General features: G+C 36.1%; 1 protein-coding gene and 1 long non-coding RNA gene across 11 annotated transcripts in view; one reads left to right on the top strand and one right to left on the bottom strand.

The window, feature by feature from the left end:
• FUT8 (fucosyltransferase 8) overlaps nt 1-24,931 on the bottom strand; it is a 288,757-nt gene that overhangs the window by 134,676 nt on the left and 129,150 nt on the right.
• Nucleotides 17,523-24,635, top strand: LOC146401807 (uncharacterized). Its single transcript, XR_014811003.1, has 2 exons — nt 17,523-20,819; nt 20,890-24,635. It is a non-coding gene; the product is annotated as an uncharacterized LOC146401807 (long non-coding RNA).

The raw sequence follows: 24,931 nt of genomic DNA, 5'->3' as shown, positions 1-24,931 counted from the left end.
GGAAGGGATGGATTAGGGGTTTGGGACTGGCATAAACTCAATGTGGAATGGAATGACTGGCCAATGGGAACTGCTGTACCAACCAGTAGAGCCTGGGAACTCTATCCAATAGTCTGTGATAACTATATGGGAAAAGAATCTGAAAGAGCATGAATGTGTGTGTGTGTATAGCTGAATCACTGTTGTACAGCAGAAATTATCCCAACATTGTAAATCAACTACACTTCAATAAAACTTAAAGCAATTTTTTTTTTTGAATCCTTAAGAAAAAAAGACCCCTACCAAATACTCAATGATAATTAGTCCAGATTTTGAGTTTCCATTGTGGCTCAGCTGATTACAAACCTGACTAGCATCCATGAGGATGCAGGTTCCATCCTTGGCCTTGCTTAGGGATTCGGCATTACTGTGAGCTGGGGTGTAGGTCACAGATGTGGCTCAGATCCCATGTTGCTTTTCCAGAGGCTGGCAGCTGCAGCTCTGATTCAACCCCTAGCCTGAGAACTTCCATATGCTGCAGGTGCGGCCCTAAAAAGCAAAATAAATAAATAAGTCTAGATTTAAGTAGATGCATACATATACTCTTTTCTCCAAAACACTGTATGTATGTGTGTGAGCCAATATAACATTTTAATAATAATTCCAGTAAATGTGAATAAATCAGATTATTTCATCACCATCACTGTAAAGATCATTCGAATCAGTGCCTTTTTAGCTGCTGGCTAGGTGCATTTTATCTAGGACAGCAGTGCACAGGTTAAAAACTACAGATTCTAGGGAAAGACAGACCTTCATCAGGGTCCTACTAGCTATGTGACTCTTCACAGTTATTTAACCTAAGCCCCTGTTCATATGTACTATGAAAATAATCATAGTACCACAGAGATTTGTGTTGAGGGCGAAATGCTCCAAAATAGAAGAGGCTCAATAAATCTTTAAAATCTTTTTACGGCCGCACCAGTGGCATTTGGAGGATCCCAGGCTAGGGGTCCAGTTGGAGCTGTAGCCACTGGCCTACACCACGGCCACAGCAATGTGGGATTCAAGCCTCATCTGTGACCTACACCACAGCTCATGGCAATGCAGGATCCTTAACCCACTGAGCAAGGCCAGGATTGAACCTGCATCCTCATGAATGCTAGTCAGATTCTTTTCCATTAAGCCACGATGGGAACTCCAATAAATCTTATATATTAACACTTTTATTGTGTTCTATTTTTGGAAGAGCACAGACTATTACGGAATATCTTTATGGTACAGCCCTAAAATTTTATAAAAATTATAAAGAATATGATGATAGCTTTGTCTTATGAATTAAGCTGCTAAAGTAACTAGGATGGTTGATCTTTTAAAAGACGGAATAAAATTCTACATATCAAAGTAAGTATTTATACAGGACCATGCTTGGAAAACTCAATATACTAGAATATATTAAATCCTAAGAGAAATTTTCACAAATTGTAAGCTATGATTTTATTTTTTAAAAAGAATCTCTTAAGTCATCAAAGAATCACGTAGTTTCTTATCTGGTTTGTTATTATGCCATCTTGGAGATGTTAGCTGAAAATTATCAAAAGAACAAATAAGATTTAGTAACTTCCATAGCTATTCTGCACACCCACACCCCAGTCTCCTAGGAAAATTTGAAGGAAAATGAGAGAAGGGTGGCTTTAAAAAATTTTAGTCACATGAAAACAGCCTGTCATATAAGAAAGGAAGATAATCCTTTTCCAGAACACCAGTATTGATAGCTGCTGTAAATGAATTAACAGCTTTGGAAAGAACCCTATATAAATTATATCCCAATACAAGGAATTCTAATTAAACATTGCTGCATCAAAGCAATGACTAGTAAGTACATTTAATCTTTTAATTATGCATGCTCATGCTCATATCCAAGTAGAAACTGTAGTTTTTATTGTATAGCAAATCTATAGTTAAAATCATACCACATGAAAATTTTAACTTTCCATTTTGCATATGCATTGGCATGGGATCATCTCTGTGTATATATTTAACTCAGTTAAAAAATAATCATTGCAAAAGGGCAAAAAAATTCAACAGAATCTAAATGGGACAAAAAACAATTTCAATTCCACTGACAAAGGTTAGATTCCAGATCAGCAGTTTGTCAGTTCAGTTTACCAATTCATTTCCATTGTTATTATATAAGTTTATATTTTCTAGCCCACATGATATTCAGTACATTGATACCTCAAGAAACATAGAAGGTCAAAGTAATTATGTTGCTTGAAAACAAAAAGCACTTTATAAACATCTTTATAACCATCTTATCATTGCTAAGAAATTTCTGACTCAGCGAAGATATGTCACAGCATAATATAATTGCAAATAGTATCTATTGCTTGGAAAGAAAAAGGAAGGGAGGTGGAGAAGGGAGGGAGGTAGGAGGGAGAGTGCAAACCACCCAATATATCCGCACACAACTAATTCTCCACTCAGAGAGCAGCTACTATGTTGTATTTGTATGGACCAGCCCAAGTGCTGATGTACAATAAATGCTCAAGAAATGCCAATGAAAAGAATGACTAGAGATAGTTTCCTAACAAGTAAAATAGAAGAATACTTCCCCCAAAATATAGAAAAACATGAAATGTATTATTTCCAAAGCTGATAATCTACTCAGGTTCAAAACTGCAGTAAATCATGAATAGCAGATTCACAGGGATTATTTTAGGGGAAAAGCTGACTAAGTATGCCTGCAAACTTTCAAGGCTATATCTTCGAGGATATACTGTCCTACAACAAACTACAAAGTGTGTAGTATTATTATTAGATAGAACTAGGCTATCTGCATGAAAAAAATAACATTCCTTAAATGGAAGCCTATCCTCTGATAGAACCCTCATTTGCTTTCCACCAAAGCTTGATGTTTGAGTAATACCTTCCACCTTTGATTATAAAACTAGACCTCACCACTTGTGTATTCATTCTCTAAGAGACCATTAGTTGTTACATCGCCTATAAGATGCCACAGCTTGAATAAAGGGGAAAAAAAATAGGTCATAGGTTATTCCTCCTCCCCATTCTTCAGTCCATAAATTTTAACTGTATACTTTATTTCAAATCACACTCACACAATCATACCACTTCCCAGCAGAGAAACAATGATAACACAAAATTAAAGAGAAAAATCCTCATATATATCCAAAGGCAAGGAATGCCTGTTTTAAAAATGGAGCTGGCAAAGAACCAACTGCACATAAGGCTGCAAATGCACAAAGCTGCAGAAAAGCCTTCATAATTAATCCCTCAGTTAATAAGCAACTGGAAACTTCCTGAAGAACCAGGAGGTGAGAGCTAGAAGCAATGACCTTTATTTACTCCCAGTTAAAAATTTTTTTCATTATCTTGCAATAGATTTTACACCCTTTTAGTCACAATCAAGTCATATAAAGAATTGTTATAGTCAACTGACTTGCAGTGTTAACTGTACCGTAACGTACGCTACTACTAGATTACACATCACACACACTCACAAACACATACCAGAAAAGCCTGCTTTAAAAGTGCACATTTTTCTTAGCTATGTACTAGAATAGTTTACGAGAAAGGCAACAACTAATTTTCAGCTGAGATATTAAAGATAGGGCCCATTTCATAAAGCAGTGTAGCTTCAAAATATACTACCTGAGAGATTAAGACCAAGATAAAAATTATGCTCAGTTTCCCCTCATGTTACAGTGAAAAACTGATCATTGGCTGGCAATATCACAACCACAATAGCACTACCTAATCTTTAATAACTTGACTGTCTTTCATCAAACGGTATCAAGCTGCTAAGGAAGCTATACAAAACCCCAGTGAGGTAAACATTATCAACAAGTGAAGGTTAATCCTCTCAAAGAAAGATGTGGATTTTAATTAATTTATTTATTTATTGTATACCGTCTTGCCTTGTCAGAACAAGGAACTTGAAGTTCAAAGATATCAGTTACTTTAGGTTTTCAGAAGTAGACTCTTTCGCCACTTTTATGTTCTTAAATATTTCAATCTAAACCTGAACCAGGAGTTCCCGTCATGGCACATTGGTTAACAAATCCGACCAGCATCCATGAGGACGCAGGTTTGATCCCTGGCCTTGCTCAGTGGGTTAAGGATCCGGTGTTGCCGTGAGCTGTGGTGCAAGCCACAGACTTGGTTCGGATCCTGCGTTGCTGTGGCTGTGGTGTAGGCCAGCAGCTACAGCTCCAATTCAATCCCTAGCCTCCATATGCCATAGGTGTGGCCCTAAAAAGCAAAAAATACATACATAAATAAACTTGAACTAAATATCAACTTTTTTTTGCCTTTCGTCAAAGACAATGACCAAGAGAAAGCCACAGACTATTATATCGAGTTCAAAGATAAATTTTAACTTCTTCATACTGAACTTGGAAAATTTTAAACTAACTCCACACTCAGGTAACAAATATATTGACACAACTATTCTTATAAAGGAGCAAATCATCATATGCCCCAAAGATTAGGCTTTGTTTCCAACGTATCAACTAAGTTCTTCTTTTTTCTTCCATTATTATACAACACTATGCGTTACATGTGTGTGTTTTAACAAAATATAGATAAAATAACCCAAATTGCAGGATATAACATATTCACAAGTCAGTACAGAAATGCTTTTGTTTTTCCCCTCCAATGAAATTACAAATGTGTAAAATTCCCAAAATATCAAGCTAACACCACTTCTTCCTACAGATTTTTTTTTTTTTTTTTTTTAATGGCTATACCCACAGCATATGGAAGTTCCCAGGCCAAGGAAGGAATTGAAGCCACACATATGACCTACACCTAGCTGCAGCAATGCTAGATCCCTTAACCTACTGCGCCATAGTGAGTACACCAGAGATTTTTATCAAGGCAGATGGAGTGGCAGAAGGAGGTAAAAGAAGATTATTATCTTTTGTCCTCAAGCATATAATTCCAGCCTGGAGTACGAAACCTATTTCCAACAACACCAGGAGACAGGAAAACACCATCATAAGTAGGATTTCACTGAGGTATTAAACTGTATAATTATATGGTAGTATCTTAAAACCTTTTATCCAGCATAAAAGTTAGGTTTTTACTGTGTTCCTAGTTCCCAAAAGGACTGTAGTTCTCCCATATGCTTAATATATTCTGGACACTCAACCACATTTAGGAAACAGACAAATGATATACTGGGTGTTAATCGTGCCATCATCTAGGCAATGAAACCTTTTCCATTATTAGTATTCCCCACTGTTTGCTTTAGAGGAGAGAGAGAGAGAGAGATTTCACGGGATTTTCCCAATTGTATCTATTTTTTGGCCCCATGATGCAAAGATACAAAAATAATTCTGTGGTTAGGTCAAGGTGTTCAGATTTCAGCAAAAGCATGAACTCTGCCCCTTTTCATCTCATGTGACAAATGAACTGGCTTTGTTGGGCTGAAAGCAGACTCACTGCAAAGTCCCTTCCAATTCCATTGTTTTAGAATTAATGATTTTCACATGCTAAGTGGCTATGAAAAAATATCAAATTTTCTGCCCATGAACTCATGGTCCACAAGTGATTCTTATTTTTATGCAGTTATAAAGAAAATGATATGAACTTAAGACAAAATCAAGTGGGCAGAGCTCTTAAACACCATATACACAAGTAGGAGGTTATTACTCCAACTGCTGAGGTAATCTCTTGGTATGTCATATATTTGCTTCTTTTCTCACAGATAGGGAGATACCTCTGAAAGGATGCACAAGAAAGAGGTAGAGGTATGTAACTACAGGAAGGGGAAATGAGAGGTTGGAGGGTGGGTTGGTATGGAAAATTACTGAACACGTTATACCTTTTCATACAGTTTGAATGTTTTACCATGTCTGTGGTCATCTTTTAAAAATTGGAATCTCGGAGTTCCCGTCGTGGCGCAGTGGTTAACGAATCCGACTAGGAACCATGAGGTTGCGGGTTTGGTCCCTGCCCTTGCTCAGTGGGTTAACGATCCGGCGGCGTTGCCGTGAGCTGTGGTGTAGGTTGCAGACGTGGCTTGGATCCCGCATTGCTGTGGCTCTGGCGTAGGCCAGTGGCTACAGCTCCGATTAGACCCCTAGCCTGGGAACCTCCATGTGCCGCAGGAGCGGCCCAAGAAATGGCAAAAAGACAAAAAAAAAAAAAAAAAAAAAAAAAAACAGTTGGAATCTCTAGTGTCAAAAAATTATTAATTACCTATACCTTTATTACTGTAAGAGGAAGGGAGAGTAATGAGAGGACAGGTCTTCACACTGAATGAGTGAAGGTGAATAACTTTGGGTCAATACATTTAACAAGGTCTCTGACAAGCAAAGGGTGAACATCAAAGCAAAGATCTGGGAAGTGTCATGGCGTTACCTATAAAATTTTAAGTCTCCATGCCAAATTCTTCTTTTCAAGTTTGTATAGGCTCATCATTCCTTATTTCCCTTATGTGCGTACAGTTTTACATTGCTATTAATAGATTTGATATTTAAGGGAGAAGTTTCTAATGAAATCAGGGTTCTTATTCTAAATGATGATTCACTGTAAACAAACTCACCCAGATGATCTGTAAAAACAAGGAAGTAGTATCCATTGATAGATTTTATGACCCTTTTTTCCTGGCAAACACTTACTACTGAAATAGACTCTGTTCTGTATGTCACCAAAGAACAAAAACAAAAACTGAGAAGGAAGGAGGAGGGAAAAGAAGAAAGAGAATGAAAGAATGGTTGAAGACTGACAAGAAGGAGGAGAGAAAGAGAGAAGAAAGGAAATCTGATAATATGATCTCTGCAGGACTAAAGAATCACAGTTCAATCAATAAGAATTGTTAGTGCTTGTTCCATGCCAGATATTTAAGGACACAAGAATGAAAAATACGTACTATCCTCATGGAATTCAAAGTCTGGCAGAAAGTCAGACACAAATTCTGAAATATGAATTACATTACTTAATAACAGTTATGATTTGGTATCTAGAGTTTGGACTAGAGCAAGAAGAAGCAACGTCTAATGTACCTAAGGACTTAAAAAGGGTAGCCACACCCAAGCCACACCCAAGCCTGAAAATTAAGGAAGAGTTTGTTGGATGATGAAGGAAGGATAATCCATTTCAAGCAAAGGGAACAGCATGAGCAAAGGAACAGCAGTATGAAAGAGTACACTGTATTCAGGAAATGTGGATATAATTTTATATGACTAGAGCATATGGTACAAAGGAGAACAGAAAGTAAAGGAGAAAAGGAAGGTTAAGGTGGAAAAAGGAGCAGTGAGAAATTAAGGTAAATGAGCATGTAGGGTCAGTTTTTATAATCCATAGAAGAATATTTGTTTTAAAAGTTAATTATATAAATTTCACTGAGGCAAAGGTTGGTGTTAGTATTTTAACTCACAAAAACTAATTTCTTTAGAACACAAATACAGTAATTATTGATGTATAATTTGATGGTACTATGTATCAGGTAGAGTGGGCTCTCTAATCAGAAATAATCTGTTAGACTTAGTTTGATTTATATGAACTTGAAAGTAGTACAGCTATATTTATCTTCTAATGTTATGTAACTCACAGTTGTCATTAATTCAGATGATTACCTCCCCGCCAAACAAACAAATTAGTACTGTTTACCACACAACTAATACACAAATATACATTTGTTTTCATAACATCAGGCATGCACACACAAAGTAATTGTACAAATCTAAGCCCCAGTAATATTCATATTTTTATAATATTTTAAGTTAAAAAAATGCATGATTCAGTATTAAGACTATACAGCCATTTTTATGCCTAATTTATAAAAGTTTCTCAATGTTACCTAAACAATATAATTTTATTCACAAAATGTTAATAGCATATGCACTTAAATTAAATAGTTAAGTTTCAGGAGTTCCCATTGTGACTCAGCAGTAATGAGCCCAACTAGTAACCATGTGGATACAGGTTCAATCCTTGGCCTTGCTCAGTGGGTTAAGGATCCGGCGTTGTGAGCTGTAGTGTAGGTCACAGATGAGGCTTGGATCCAGTGTTGCTATAGCTATGGTGTAGGCCAGTAGCTGTAGCTCTGATTCAACTCCTAGCCTGGGAACTTTCATATGCCACAGGTGCGGCCCTAAAAATCCAAAATAAATAAATAAATAAATATTTAAAAAACAGGTAAGTCTGCCTAAATAAATAATTTCAGCCTTTTTTATGTACACACACACACGGTTATGCAATGCACACACAGGCCCTATTATTTATTCTCTTTGTAATATACTACCCTAGAAACATCTCAGTTGCATCTATTATTGCTTCTGTAAGAGAGGGAAAAGAGCAGTAGACAAAGAATCAGAAGATGTGGACTCGTTCTAGTTTGACTAAATATTTGACTAACACTGTTTCTGGGTCCAAACAAACTAAATATTTGACTGGACATTTTCTGGATCTCACTTTTTTTTTCATCTATTAGTTATAACTTTTTCCTAAATATATAAATATTTACTTTAATAATTTTTGTAAAAGTTAGTCTATACAGATGGGATTAAGATGGCAAAATAGAAGAACTGGAGCTCAACTTCTCTCCTAAAAACAACAAAATTTACAACCACATGCTGAGCAATCTTCAACCAAATGGACCAGAAACCTTCAAAAAGATATCCTACTCCACAAGACAAAGAGGCCACATCAAGAGGTCACCACACCGAGAACCTATAAAAAAGTTAGTATATTCACTTTGAAAGGATTAAAGTGATTTAAAAATAAGTATGTAGCAAAAAACCTCAAATACTACCACATAGAAAGTTATAAAAAGCAAGCAATATTACAAAGCCACAGTCATCAAGACAGTGTGGTATTGGTACCAAAACAGACAGAGAGATCAATGGAACAGAATAGAGAACCCAGAAATAAACCCTGACACCTATGGTCAATTAATCTTTGACAAGGGAGGCAAGAACATAAAATGGGGAAAAGATAGTCTTTTCAGCAAGCATTGCTGGGAAACCTGGACAGCTGCATTCAAATCAATGAAACTAGAACACACCCTCACACCATGCACAAAAATGAAATCAAAATGGCTTAAAGACTTAAATATAAGACAAGACACCATCAAACTCCTGGAAGAGAACATAGGCAAAACATTCTCTGACATCAACCTCATGAATATTTTCTCAGGTCCATCTCCCAAAGCAACAGAAATAAAAGCAAAAATAAACCAATGGGACCTAATCAAACTGACAAGCTTTTGCACAGCAAAGGAAACCAAAAAGACAACTTACAAAATGGGAGAAAATAGTTTCAAACGATGCAACGGACAAGGGCCTAATCTCCAGAATGTACAAGCAACTTATACAACTCAACAGCAAAAAAGCCAACAACCTAATGGAAAAATGGGCAAAAGACCTGAACAGACACTTTTCCAAGGAAGATGTACAGACGGCCAACAAACACATGAAAAAACACTCAACATCCCTGATTATTAGAGAAATGCAAATCAAAACTACCACGAGATACCACCTCACACCAGTGAGAATGTCCATCATTAATAAGTCCACAAATAACAAGTGCTGGAAGGGGTGTGGAGAAAAGGGAACCCTCCTGCACTGTTGGTGGAATGCAAGCTGGTACAGCCACTATGGAGAACACTATGGAGGTATCTTAGAAAACTATACATAGAACTATCATACGACCCCACAGTCCCACTCTTGGGCATATGTCCAGACAAAACTGTCCTTAGAAAAGACACATGGGAGTTCCCGTTGTGGCGCAGTGGTTAACGAATCCGACTAGGAACCATGAGGTTGCGGGTTCGGTCCCTGCCTTTGCTCAGTGGGTTAACGATCCGGCGTTGCCGTGAGCTGTGGTGTAGGTTGCAGACACGGCTCGGATCCCGCGTTGCTGTGGCTCTGGTGTAGGCCGGTGGCTACAGCTCCGATTCAACCCCTAGCCTGGGAACCTCCATATGCCGCGGGAGCGGCCCAAGAAATAGCAACAACAACAACAACAAAAAGACAAAAGACAAAAGACAAAAAAAAAAAAAAAAAAAAAAAGAAAAGACACATGCACCCTTATGTTCATTACAGCTCTGTTCTCAATAGCCAAGACATGGAAAGAACCCAAGTGTCCATCAATGGACGATTGGATTAGGAAGAGGTTGTGTATATATACACAGTGGAATACTACTCAGCCATGAAAAAGAACAAAATGATGCCATTTGCAGCAACATGGATGGAACCAGAGACTCTCATGCTGAGTGAAGTCAGTCAGAAAGAGAAAGACAAATACCATATGATATCACTTATATCTGGAATCTAATATATAGCACAAATGAACCTTTCCACAGAAAAGAAAATCATGGACTTGGAGAATAGACTTGTGGTTGCCCAGGGGGAGGGGGAGGGAGTGGGGTGGATTGGGAGCTTGGGGTTAATGGGTGCAAACCATTACATTTGAAATGGATTAGCAATGAGATCCTGCTGTGTAGCACTGGGAACTATGTCTAGTCACTTATGATGGAGCATGATAATGTGAGAAAATAGAATGTGTACATGTACGTGTAACTGGGTCCCCATGCTGTACAGTAGAAAAAAAATTGTATTGAAGAAATAACAATAAAGAATAAGAATTGATGACAGTGCCTGCATATATAATTATTGAACTAATTATTACATAAAAATAATTATAACTGGAGTTCCTGTCGTGGCACAGTGCTTAACGAATCTGACTAGGAACCATGAGGTTGCAGGTTCGATCCCTGGCCTTGCTCAGTGGGTTAACAATCCGGCGCTGCCTTGAGCTGTGGTGTAGGTTGCAGACACGGCTCGGATCCCGCGTTGCTGTGGCTCTGGTGTAGGCAGGTGGCTACAGCTCTGATTAGACCCCTAGCGTGGGAACCTCCATATGCCGCAGGAGCGGCCCTAGAAAAGGAAGAAAGACCAAAAAAAAAAAAATAATAATAATAATATATATAACACTAATTAATATATAAAATAATTAGATTATAATTATTATTGAACTGATTATATAATAATTAAATAACAATAGTTATAACTAATTATTATTGAACTAATTATAATTAGTTCAATGAGTTTATTATTCCACTTTCAGAGAGATAGAGCAGACAGAGACGGCATGAGCAATGCAACTACTATCTCACCAGGCCTATCTCTTCATTTTCCTTCCTTTTGAAGACTGCCTGGCAATGAGGTAGTTAAGAAATTCTATAGCCTTTAGTTACTAACATAGGTTTTGTAATTTTAAACAATCATTCAAGTTTGAATCTGATTCATATATATATTATATACATATAATATATATATGCTTGTATATGTGTATTTGTATGTGTGAGAGACAGACATTAAGTGAATATCCACCAGCCATCTTTTCTAACACCAACCTCTGCCACTATATACAAAGTAGACATGTTTATATTATGTAACCTCCCCTACTTTCCCCATAGTGAATTAGACAGGGTGCACACACCTGCTACACGCTAGATCACCTAGTTTTTTTCTCCTGGAAATTTAGTATATAGACTGAGAGCCCCTAGTTAGTCTCAGCTGGTCACTCAAACTACATAAACCTAGGAACTGTAGGGCTCCCCTGTTTAGCCAGATGTACACTAAAACAATGAGAACTGATCTGTAGGGGAAGAGAGAAGAGTAAGGTAGATAGACAACGAGAATCAGAAATGAGAGATGAGAAGGAGAAAATAAATAAGAAAAAGAGAGACAGGATCAAGAGACAGAGAGAGAGACAAAGAGAGGCAGAGAGAGGAATCAAAGGTCTAGGTTTCTACCAGCTTTCCGGTTCCATTTTCTAGACTCTTAAGAAGCACTGAGTTGCTTCCTGACTTCGAGTTCCAAAAGATATCTATGTATTCCTATGAAATAATTCCACTTTGTGGTTAGATGGATTTCTGTAACCTGAAACTAAAATAAACTTTAACAGTAAAGATCAATTTAATGGTTTATGAATGAAGAAACTAAGGCTCAGAGGATAAGTAACCTCACCTAGCTAATACTTAAATAACAGAGATGGAACATACATTAAGAATTTTCTGACTACAAAGCCTAAATGTACAAATAAATGAATAAAACTTGACAAATGAGTATGCAAAATGCAAACATATATCAACTGAAGCCTTAAGTGCAAAGAAGAGGTAAAAGAAGAGCCTAAGGCAAAATAAACTATAATTTGCACTTCAACTAAATAAATTAAAAGTAATATATGAAAGTATTTAGGTCTTGGCACACAGAATAAACTGAAGTATTAGAACATGACCTTGATTTACCTAACTCCAACCTCTTGACTTTCTTTCTCTATTTCCCCTTTAATTGTTAATACCTAACCTAACATTTTTCCACCTTAGCTCAATTTTTAAAAAATAAATATTTTTAATAAGCAAACAGCAACAGTCATAGATAGCAATTCACTTTCTTTAATATTTTGAATAAGAAGTTTCAAGGTTTGGTATTAAGAAGTAAACTAACCCTCTTGGCTACCTAATTCAAATATAATCCAAAAAGCTTAAAGGAAGTAAATGCGACACACTGTCTTCCTAAGTATCTTCCTACTCTACACGACAAAGGCATGATCCTCGATATCTGAATAAAGGATTGGAAAAAGCTAATGACATCTATGAGCTCTCTGATTAATCATTAAAAACTTGAGCTATTGTATATGATAAGTGTATTATATTTTGGCTTCTGCTTTCTCTTTTTATGCTTATTATGTTCAACAATCCAAATAAATTCAATATTGCTTAAGCTGCCTGGACCCTATCAGTCATTTATCAGAGCTTCATTAGGTCTCCCTGTTGGTTATGAATAATAGGGTATATCTTTATATTTTATCACAGTGATAACTACCATAGTTAAACTGAGCCACAAAAATATTATTTTAAATATCTACCATGATGACAAGAAGACACCACTATATAATTTATTAACAAGAATTCTCTATTTAGGTCACAAAAAAATCCACAACACAATGGAACCCACAACCCAAAATGGAACCCAAATATGAAAAAGGAAGATCAACAAATCTTTAAAAGAGAGATGGCATCTACAAATGTTAAACGTTAATCATTAAATGATTAGATCTACAGATAAGTAAGTCTATCGTATGATTTAATGCAAAATATAGCACTAAGTTCCAATTCATTTATGGAACAAAGTTCACTATGACCAGGCTAAGAAGTACATGGGATCAAAAATACAACAGACATGGATCAGCACATCTAATATGACGGTTATCAGCTGAGAACACAGGAATGATTTTGTCAGATACAAATACCCCCCAAATCAATCAGGTTCATCAATCAAATTCACGCATTTGATGGGCAGCTTCTTAAATGTATAGAGCCAGGCACTATAATACAAAAATGGATAAGATATGATCCACTCCCTCAAGAGTGAAGTTAAGGTTCAAAGAGACAACTATATGAAGTTATCGCACTGTAGTAAGTACAATGACAGTTGTTAGCCAAAAGTGCTAGGAGAATAGACAGAAAGGAAGAATACCTAATCCAGATAAGTGGCATCAGGAATGGATTCTCAGAGGAGGATATGGTTGGGCTGAGTCCTAGGGACCAATAAGACATACTAAAAATGCTTAGAAGTGATGGAGGTGGGGGCTAAGAGAAAAACTGTAAAATGTATAAGGGCACATAGGTAGGAAGTATAGCGCTTTTGAAGAACAATGAACTGCTCAACAAAGCAGAGGTTTAGTATGCAAATTAGTAAGTACTGAAAGTAAAGGTTGGTGAGGTAAGAAGTGTTCATGATATAGCAACATTATCATAAATTTATCTAAAATAACAAAGTAAATACATTTTATATCAAAATAGAATAACATGTCTAGAAAAAAACTACATAAATTTAAAACCAAAAAAAATCATTTGTGTTCATCATAAATAGGATATGGATATACAACCATAAATGGGTATTTGTGATCTTACATATAACCTTAACTGGCAAGGAGAAAGAAATCTGCTTAAACTCACCATACTGACATTTATGCTCCTTTGAAGCTATGTCACTATGGGGCAAGGTGCATTCAAGTACACTGTTCCATTTTATTATTTTTTATTTTTTTGTCTTTTTGCATTTTCTAGGGCCTAACCTGCGGCATGTGGAGGTTCCCAGGCTAGGGGTCCAATCCGAGCTATAGCCGCCAGCCTATGCCACAGCAACGCGGGATCCGAGCAGTGTCTGCAACCTACACCATAGCTCAAGGCAATGCCGGATCCTTAACCCACTGAGCAAGGCCAGGGATCGAACCCGCAACCTCATGGTTCCTAGTCGGATTCATTAACCACTGAGCCACGACGGGAACTCCTCCATTTTCTTTAACTCAAAGGCAAATTCAACACCATGACTACAAGATTCTAATATTCTCAGCCAATCAAAATAGACAAAATAATCTATAGTCTGCCAAGACTGAGAAAATAAAAATCTGTCAAAACTGTCAGTAACCTAGGTAGCTTGCTTTAACTCTGATTTTTATGTAAACATGCAAAAGTCCTATTAGAAAACGGAAGTCATAAATAAATACTTATTTACTTATTTGGCAATAAAGGCATCATCCAGGAAGGAAAAATGGGTAGAACAAAAAATGGTTGTTATCTATTAATAATAAAACATACCAACTCACATATGGATGAATTATGAAAAAAGATCCTAGAAGGTTTTAACTGGAAAACAAGGCTGGAATAGATAAACTAAAATTTATATGCACTGAGTTATAGTCTTTGACACAAATATGTACAGCAATAATCAATTCACATTCTTCTTTCAAGGCTTGTGCTGCTATATAACAGCTCTGGCTGTATAAATGTCAATACAGGACTTGCAAAAGCAATCCTCTTAAAATGAATAAATAGAAGGTGCCTAATCCATGCTTTTGAACTGATCTGAATCTCCTTCCATCACATTGCATTAAGAGCTACACTCAATAGGAAATAAGATATAAATGTTTATTTATTTCCTTAGCGAACTCTGTCAGATGCCTAATGCTAACTGGTCATGACAGACTCCCAAAGATGACTCATTGGTAGTATCTTCTTCCTTTTTGGTTATGAAGTTTCTCTGTCAGGAATTTAAATATCAAATTTTTATATTTTAGGACAGTGGTTCTAAACTTTAGTATATACCAGATCCATCTGAGCTTATTAAAACAAAGATTACTGAGCCACACCTCCAGAGTTTATGATTCATAACTATGAGATGGGGCCTAAGCATTCGGATTTCTAAGAATTTTAAGGAAATGTGATGCTGTTTTCAAATAACCACAATGAAAAACTACTACTTTGGGATATTCCATGAAAACAGAAGTCTAGCTATAAACCAATCTAGCACCACTTTTCTTCCAAATTTTATACTAAAAAATTCACCTTTTTAAATAACAAAAATACATAGTATGAAATCATTTTCCAGTTTTCCTGTACACTAAAAAAACCCCATATAAACCATCCCATCTAATTTATAAAGTAATAACAACAGTCATCAACTGGAAGAACATACCATGGTCTTATAAAAGTTTTAAACATCTATAATAACTTTACCAGTTAAAGTCAAAGAAACATCTCCATGCCTACTCATTCCTAGCGATCTGGAGAGGTAAAGGATAGACTACAGTAAAGAGAGGCAAAATGGTAACCTACATGGCATGCACTTTATGTATTCATGTGTTTGTTTTGCCATACCCATGGCATGTGGAAGTTCCCAGGCTAGGAATCAAACCTGTGCCACAGCAGTGACAATGCCATATCCTTAACCCACTGAGCCATCAGGGAACTCCAGGCTGTACTTTATAAATACCTATTGTCCTACAGCTACCTTCAATTTTACCAATTTTCATACTTTAACTTAAAGATACTGGATACATTTTTTTCCTAAAAGTCCAAGTGCCATTCATGGAAAATGTCAAAGTGCTTCCCAAATTAGTTTCAAATATTTTCCTTTGAAGCAGTTTGGATTCAACAAAAGAAAAATAACAAGCAGCTAGAAGGATCAATTAAGTTTTTGAAGCCACCAGTAGCTATGAAAATAATCAAATGAGGAGTTCTCTTGTTGAACAGTGGTTTAAGGATCCAGTGTTGTCAGTTCAGTGGCTTGAGTTGCTGCTAAGGTGTGGGTTTGATCCCCTGGCCCGGGAACTTCCACATGCCATGGGCACAGCCAAAAAAACAAAAAACAAAAAGTATAAATAATCAAATAATAATGACTTGGTTGGTTTGCAAATAACCTTCTTTTTGTGTGTGTGTAAAATATAGCACTATCAGTATTGTGGAAAGACATATTTTTAATAATGCTAAGAAGCTGGAGGCATATTTATTATTGAGATACCTTGAATAGCTTTTGCTTTCTTCTCAAGGATCATAATAAGGCCTTGTTGATGCTAGGTTTGGCTCAAGAACTAATAGATCACACATTCCCTTAAATTGAAATGCACGTATAGTTTGTGTACACTCTTCCAAAAAAGTAATGTTGCCCCCAAATATAAAAGAATTATTATGGTATAATAAGAAATGAACTTAGATCTGCAAGATATTATACCTTCTGTGGACAATTGCACAGGCAGTTTATGACTCCATCGGGGACTCTAGAGGGCCAAGGGAAGCTACATTTAGATGCATTGAATCTATTATGACTCCATATGGTCATACCACTTCCAATCAGCTTGTGTATGGTTGACCAAATAAACTTAGAACTTATAGTATTTGGTTTCTTTCCAGAGATTCTATGACCCACATGAAACAGTATAGTACTGATCATAGCAAAGTACTATGTCCAATGTGCCACTGTGTGTATTTATATAGATTATAAGTTATTACAACAGTTAAATTCAATAAATATGAAAAAATCTGTATAGCTTACACAGGTGCAACTTAGACATAATGATTCAAGTGGCCATTTCTAATATTGCTTGTGAAAACCTCTGACTACATTTAACAATTACCAACGAGTAACTGTAATAATGAATAGGATATTTCATCATTATCTGAATACTAGTAAAACATATTGTCCCAAGACAATAATATTTACTGGAAGAGGAACCTGAGAAGGTATAAAAAAATGACAGTGTAGGCAGTGTACTGAAAATTAGATACAACTTCATAATTCCTTAGAAGATTCTATTTTTGCTTCTGCCATTGACTTGCAGAAAAATGACTAAGTCATTTGGCTTCTGTACATATCATAAGGAAAGAGATAATATTTTGAAGTGCTATTGAATATAAATGAGAATTAACATTAAACTATACTTTTGAGTGTCCCTTTTGTCTTTATTTATCTGCAGATATAGCAGTCTATATTTACGAAGTGCACCCAGTTTCTCTTCAAACATTATATTCTTTCATGCATTTCTGAGTAAAACATCTCTGCCAAGTAATAGCTTTTGCATACATTTTAGAAGAACAATCAAAAGGACTGGATTAAAATCAAACTTATTTGAACCAGAAACAAGAAGAAGAAAAGCAGAGTGTGCTATTTAATACTATACCTCCTTCTGGCCATTGTAATTCACAGGCTAACTCTAATATGTTGAAATTTTTTTATATTTATTCTCTTTCAGGCAGCTTTATCCAGAATACTGAGCAAACTAAACAACCACTTTGTTTCATAATTTAACGAAAATGAATTACAAAATGTCAATGTGACATCTCAAAAACACTAAAAAAATATATCCTCACAGTGAAATAGAAGTTCACCTAAAAGAAATGTGAGAAATAACCCAGGAAAGTTTTTTGTTTTTGTTTTTTAAATAAACAGTTATAGCAGATTACGGTCATTTATAAATCAGGTGAAGCTAAAATTGATGTATCATTATAGCTGTATTTTCTGCTATTATGTATCTTCATGGAGAAGTGTTTGCAGACCATATCAGCTCAACAATACTAGGATAAAAGAATAAAAGGTAAAAAAAAATTAATCAAACTCCTAAACTAAAATGTTCACACATTATAAAATATTATTGCATATTCACTTTGCCTATATGACACTTATATGCAGAAAAGAAAATTCAAACAAAGTTTAAATTTTTCCAATTTAGTAACAGTGCATTTTTCCCTAGAGGCCCTTCTGGGTAGTGATAATGAATAGTGAAAATTTCTCTATTTTAAATAAAGCCTAGGATAGGCAACTATAATTCCCATATGTAAAAGCAATGATCATTTAAAAAAATCACATAATTCAGTCATGAGAGCCAAATTCCAAGGAACAATGCCCATTCTACACTCCTATTTAACCTAATAATTATTTAACTATTTTGTCTCTGTAAAGTAAAGGCTCACAAATTTATTGAATGTGATCAACCATCTCAATCAACTCTCTTTATAATTCTGGATTCCAGACCCAAAGAGGTTAAGTGCTTTTCTCAGGGTAAGCACTCTGAAGAATGCGTATGTTTTCTGAAATCTAATCTGATGTGTTAAATATCTGATATAATTTTTTCTATTAGAAAAAAAAATTTTTAAAGTATGCTGAATTCTTTGAAAGTATGTAAGGTCTTGTGCTTTTTAGATTGTCAACTACCATTAACTAAAGAACTATTTGTTGATGAACTACTAACTGAAAGGAGTTCTTCTAGATATAATTTTAAAAAATTTATTTGCCTGCACCCATGTCATGCAGAAGTTCCCAGGTCAGGGATCAAACTGCAGCCACAGTGGTGACACCAGACCCTTAACCTGCAAGGTCAACAGGGAGCTCCTAGATATGCTTTTAAATCTCATTCAAAACTTAACATAGCAAAACAGAGATTATTATTGCTATTTTACAGGTAACAAAACTAAGGGTCAGAAAGATTAAGTGACTTTTTATTATTTATTTATTTATTTGCTATTTCTTTGGGCCGCTTCCACGGCATATGGAGGTTCCCAGGCTAGGGGTCTAATCGGAGCTGTAGCCACCGGCCTACACCAGAGCCACAGCAACACGGGATCCGAGCCGCGTCTGCAACCTACACCACAGCTCACGGCAACGCCGGATCGTTAACCCACTGAGCAAGGGCAGGGACCAGGGACCGAAACCCGCAACCTCATGGTTCCTAGTCGGATTCGTTAACCACTGCGCCACAACGGGAACTCCTAAGTGACTTTTTAAATATCATTAAGTAAGTGGTAGACTTGAGATCCAAATTCGAATCTGAGAAACCCACAATTCTTTCACCTTACTCAGTTGAGCCTTGGGCTGAAACCCCAGACCAAACCAACACTTTCTGAAGCCTTCTGAGAGACCTCAAATCAGAGGTACCAGCTGAGCTGCACATGGACCCCTGATCCACAGAAACTGAGAGATAATAAGTGTGTCCTTTGTTGGTTTTTTTTTAAACCACAGTTTGTGGTTATTTGTTGCTTTGTAATTGATAATACACCTATTTAACAGGTTAGATAAAGATAACTGGATGCATTTTGTTCTTTAATTACTTCTAAGGAACCTAAAATAAACTAAAGAGTGAATCATCAAACATGACTCCCCTTTTTACTCCACAATTTGTTCAATGCCTTTTACTAAGCTTTGCCTTTTCCTTCCTGTTTATATTAATGGTCTACATTTTTTGATTTAAGAATTCTAAAAATTCTATTTGACTCCATTTGCTCTTTGAAATCATGTAACTAGCTCCAGAAATCTTATATATGAACTTTTTTTCCAAATATTAAAATTTAATTTACTCTAATTTTCTCTGCTTGGCGGTGATTCTGACATTATACATAAATGTAGTAATGCAAATGAGGAAAGCAAATATAACTCCTAATCAGAAAGTATGATCTTACCCTATATTCCATAAAGCTGGATTTTACCAAACCATCTTTGTGGAACGGAGGGAGTAGGCAGAGCCTAAATGAAGAGGAAAAAGAATTTTTCCCTACAGAATGGACTTCCATCTAACTCTATAAATAAGAATAAATTTCAAAGTTCAACACTCTTTCCTGTCTCATCTCTAAATACAAAGTCTTCCCTGTTCATTATGTCAAGACAACCTGCGGGAAGCCGAGAAAATGCAGGGACTCAAAACAAGAACCTTGCCTGATGGCAAAAAAAACCACACTGAAGGCAGGTTCCTAACCAAGGAAGGGAGCTCACCTGAATGGTTTAAGCTGAAGGCTTTCTGGTCAGGATGAAAGCCTGCCTGCACGGTACAAGCTGCCTAGGGCAGGCCTCAGGTTACACAGCTCTCATTTTGATGTTGATGGGGAAGAATTGGGGCTTTCCTGGGAAAACAATTTCCATGTTTGCGCTGGAGAACATGGATTGTTTCTCAGGTGACCTAGTCTTTCCTGCTGTTTTATTTGTTATTCAGTTTTCCTCAGTCTTTCCTGATTATTTACTTATTATTCTTATTTTCCATTCTTATTTTCCTATGGTGATTTGTGATTTAACAAAATTACAACAATAATATAATAAGAATTTCATCCTAAAGGACTTTCCCCTATTTAAATGCAACTTAATTAATACATAGTGTTTACCTACTAACTAGTTATACAGTAAACTTTAGAGTTAGGATTTTAATGAGGTCCACAGAAGTTAGCCATATATTATCCAAAAAACCTGGCTGTGAGTTTTGTCTTTGATTTTAAAAGCTTTTAAGTGATAGCTAGTTTAATTAAGTTGGTTTATATTTACTTACACTATCTCCCTGCCACAACACTTTGAAGATAAGCACCAGTCTACAAACAAGATTTGTGAATGCCAAATTCTTGTGTCTGTGAACTCTTCAAATTGTAAAGACTGGCTGGCCATGGGATGATTTGTACTGTCTCCTCCTTTCCATGATGTATTGTACCTAATTGCCCTTAAATTGTACTAAGTTTAGTTAAGAATAGAGATCTTAAAACATGATGTATTGTACCTAATTGCCCCTAAATTGTACCCACTAAGTTTAGTTAAAACAAAGATCTTAAAACATGATGTATAGCTGCTGTACGATGTAATAGTTAACCAATGTACCTTTAGCACTGTGATGTAATCTGTAGCAAAAAGCTGTCTATATAATCAACCACTTATGCCAATAAAATCTGAGCAGTCCAGCGCCCTGAAAGAAGGGACAAAGAGGCTGTCTCCGTAATTGTACATTCGCCAACGCTGCATCCCTCTCCGATCAGGATGTATACTCCCTGGCCAGCAGAGCTGGCCTCTGGCAACAACAACCTACAGGTAATTATAAAGGAAACACTCCCGTCCAAATGACAGAAAGCGTATCAGAATTAGGAGGGTTTTCAATGGTAAATGTATATTCCGCTGTTTTTGAATATTCTATAAATGTCAATTACTTCAAATTGATTGGAAACTGCTGTTCAGATTAGCTATATTCTTACTGATTTTCTGCCAGCTTGACCAATCTATCACTGAAAGACGGATAAATTCTTGCGCTAAAATAGTAGATTTATACATTTCTCTTTGCCTCATGTATTTGATGTTCTGTTGTTAGGTACATAAGGGTTAAGAATAGGTTGTCTTCTTGAGGAACTTAATCCTTTATCATTATGCAATGCCTCTTCTTTATCTTTGAATAATTTTCCTTATTCTGAAGTCTGTCGATCTCAAATAGGGTGGAAAGGAATCTGATAGAAAGATTATGGTCTAGTCTTCTGGACCCACACACAAAACAAGCAAAGAATATCAGGAAAAAAAAAATTGACTTTTTTGTGTGTGACATAGCAGTTACACTACAGGCACCATAGCAAAGTAACTAAGACTTTGGATAATGGAGTCAGTGTCCAGATCTATTTTCACAGTTATATACATTTCAGCAAACTATTTAACTGTACTTCATTGTGTACAACTATAAAATGGGGATAACATGAGCACTTAATTCATAAGCCTACTGTAGAGATTTGGTTAAAGTGCTTAAAATATGGCCTACTACATAGTAATGCATATTAACAGCTATTACTGTTTTGCTGTCTTGCTGCTCCTACTGCTAATGTTGTTACTGTTGTTAGGATAATCAGGAAGCTAGGAGTAAAAGCAGAAGCTAACATCTTGGCTTGAATCATTTACTACTAGGATTCAATAACGAGTCAATGAAATACCACATAAAATCCTGGGTATGAAGAAGAAAATTAGGACAACATAGTAAATTATGATGAAAACAGCATTACATCTCCAATATGCTATTCTTCTGTGAAGGCTCTGTTCCCATAAAAGCTAGTGATGATAATAGCGTAGAAAAATATATGTGGTTCTATGGTTCTGTGTCACATGACCAACTGCTGTATTCATGAAAGGAGTTGTTGAAAAATAAACTTCTTGCCACATGAAATTGTTGTTGATCATACAAATAACTATTTGTTAATACTATTCCCATATTCCTCTCCAAACCCATGATGACTGAGTGTCACCTGAAATAAATGGAGTAACTTTTACTTTGTACAACCCATTTTCTGGCAATCAGTTCTATATGGATGATTCCCCAAGGAATATTTCTCTCTCATCCTGGCTTTCTCCCTGATTTCTAGATTAACTTCCCAACCTTCTACAGGATAGGTTCAGCAAGTGCATCAAGCTCAATTTATCTAGATCTCATCCTGATATCTTTCTGCTAAGAGATTCACTATATCGATAAAGAAGCAGAGATTACTCTGACAGTTAAAAACTTCTAATCCACTCAAACTCCTCCTCTCCATTACCACACAACTGGGGGTACAATGGAAGAGACAGTTAAAAACAAGTCAAAGGAAAACCTGAACAACCAGTTCTTAAAATAGGCAAGAACCAGAACAGCTCCAAGGATCTAGGTCAGGAACTAATGAGAATCTCTCTACAGCAGCATTGGAAGAAATGAACTCCAACCATTTTCAATCCAAGTAGTTTTGTTTTTAAGTAGAATGTAATATATAATGGTAAACCTTCCTCTTGCTGTAATAATGACAATAATAATTAAAAAAACAATAACTTTAAAAATACAACACATTTAAAAGCCATTACAGAGGTACATTAAGTCCAGGATTAAATTAACTGAAAGTCCAGAGGACAGCTTCTTACGAAGCACTTGGTGGTTCTAGATACGATGTGAGTTAGGCTTGGATGCCACAAAGTTTTTGAAAATTTGGAAACTACATGAGCACGAAACACATAGACAGTTTTATCCATGGTACATTAGCTTAATTCTGGGGCCCCAAGGGAGGTCAGAGACACTGAATTTTCTCAGTCCTGTGATATTACAATACAAAGTCCTGCTTGAGCCTTACCTTAAACTCATGGTTAGTATTTTTCTTCAGTGTTCGCCAAATTTAGATGTTACATGGGGAAAGAGGCCAGAGAGCAAAGCTGAAAACACCTAAAAAGGAGACTAATTTCCCACAGTATTTTAAATCTTAAAAGAAATCCATCACGTTCTCAATCAAAAACATGGAAGATTACTGCCCGAGGAACAGGGAAGAAGCACAAGTAGGCTAAGTTTTAATAAAACCATAACACAGCCATGACCCAGCTCAATCCCTAACAGCAGTGGATTGAGATAATAAACCCAGAGATAATATATCCCTAAAAGAGGGAAGCCTCTATAACCTCCACACTACCTTTATATAATATTTTGTCAAAATATCTAACAAAAATAAAAACTACTATACATGCAAAGGGGCAAAAAAAGTTGACCATTAATCAAAAGAAAACTAGAAGTTAATCAAAAGATGACTCAGATATCATCCAGCTATGAGCAGACAATAAAATAGTTATATTAGAATAACTACTTAAAGAATTCATACCAAAAAAAAAATGGACAGGATAAGATAAAAATAGTGAATTCAGAAGAAATTTGAAATTATCAAAAAGAATGGACTGGGAGTTCCCATTGTGGCTCAGCACGTTAAGAACTCAACATAGTGTCCATGAGGATGAGGGTTCAATCCCTGGCTCTCTCAGTGGGTTAAGGATTCAGCACTGCCACAAGCTGCAGTCTAGGTCACAGACGTGTCTCAACTGGTATTACTGTGGCTATGGCATAGGCTGGCAACTGCAGCTCCAATGTGACTCCTAGCTTGGGAAGCAAAATAAACAAAGAATGGACTGGATATTCCATAATTAAATATAAAAACTACTAATTGGGCATGTTTAACACTAGAATTAATGTAGCAGAAGAAAGGCTAAATGAATTGGAAGACAATCCAAAAGAAAATATACAAAATGAAGTACAAAGACAAAGTAGATTGTGATACATAAAAGGCAAGTGAAATACCATAAAAGGAAATCTGCCAAGACATCTAAGTGGAGTTTCAGAAAAACAGAGAAAGAATAGTATACAAGCAGTCATTTTATGAGATAGTCAGTTTTATCTAAAACTTATAAAATACATCAAATCTCAGAATTAAGCTCAGTGAATTTCAAGCTGGATAAAAACAAATTAAATCATATCTGGACATCATGGTCAACTTGTATAACATCAGAGACAAAAATTAAAATGTAAAAGCAGCAAAAGAAAAAGATGCACTTCAATTAAAATTGCTAGGAGTTCCCTTCATGACTCAGCGGTTATCAAACCTGACTAGGATCCATGAGGATGTGGGTTCAATCCCTGGCCTCACTCGGTGGGTTAAGGATCCAGCATTGCTATGAGCTGTGGTTCAGGTCACATACACAGCTCGGATCCCCTGTTGCTGTGTCTGTGGTGTAGGCCAGTGGCTGTAGCTCCGATTTGATCCCTAGCCTGGGAACTTCCATATGCCACAGGTGTAGCCCTAAAAAGAAAAAAAAAAAAAAAATTGCTGACTTTTCCACAAAAACTATGACAACCATATCATAGATTTAAATCATATATTTAAAGTGCTGTAAATTATTACCACCAAACTAAATTCTAGACTGGCAAAAATCTCCCAAAACTGAATGTTTTAAAAAATTGTCAGAAGAATAAAATCAAAGAGTTTATTGCCATCAAATCTGTACTATGAAAAACTACTAAAGGATATTCTTCAGGTTGAATTGGAATGATAAGCATGGAAAAATTCAACTGCAGGAAAGAA

The sequence above is a fragment of the Sus scrofa genome, chromosome 7 (assembly GCF_054392235.1).
Source record: "Sus scrofa isolate SSC_HxYL_T2T_F1_AM1 chromosome 7, Sscrofa_HxYL_maternal_Yorkshire_Landrace_v2.0, whole genome shotgun sequence".
NCBI classification, from domain to species: domain Eukaryota; kingdom Metazoa; phylum Chordata; class Mammalia; order Artiodactyla; family Suidae; genus Sus; species Sus scrofa.
This window is presented reverse-complemented; position numbering and strand designations above follow the sequence as displayed.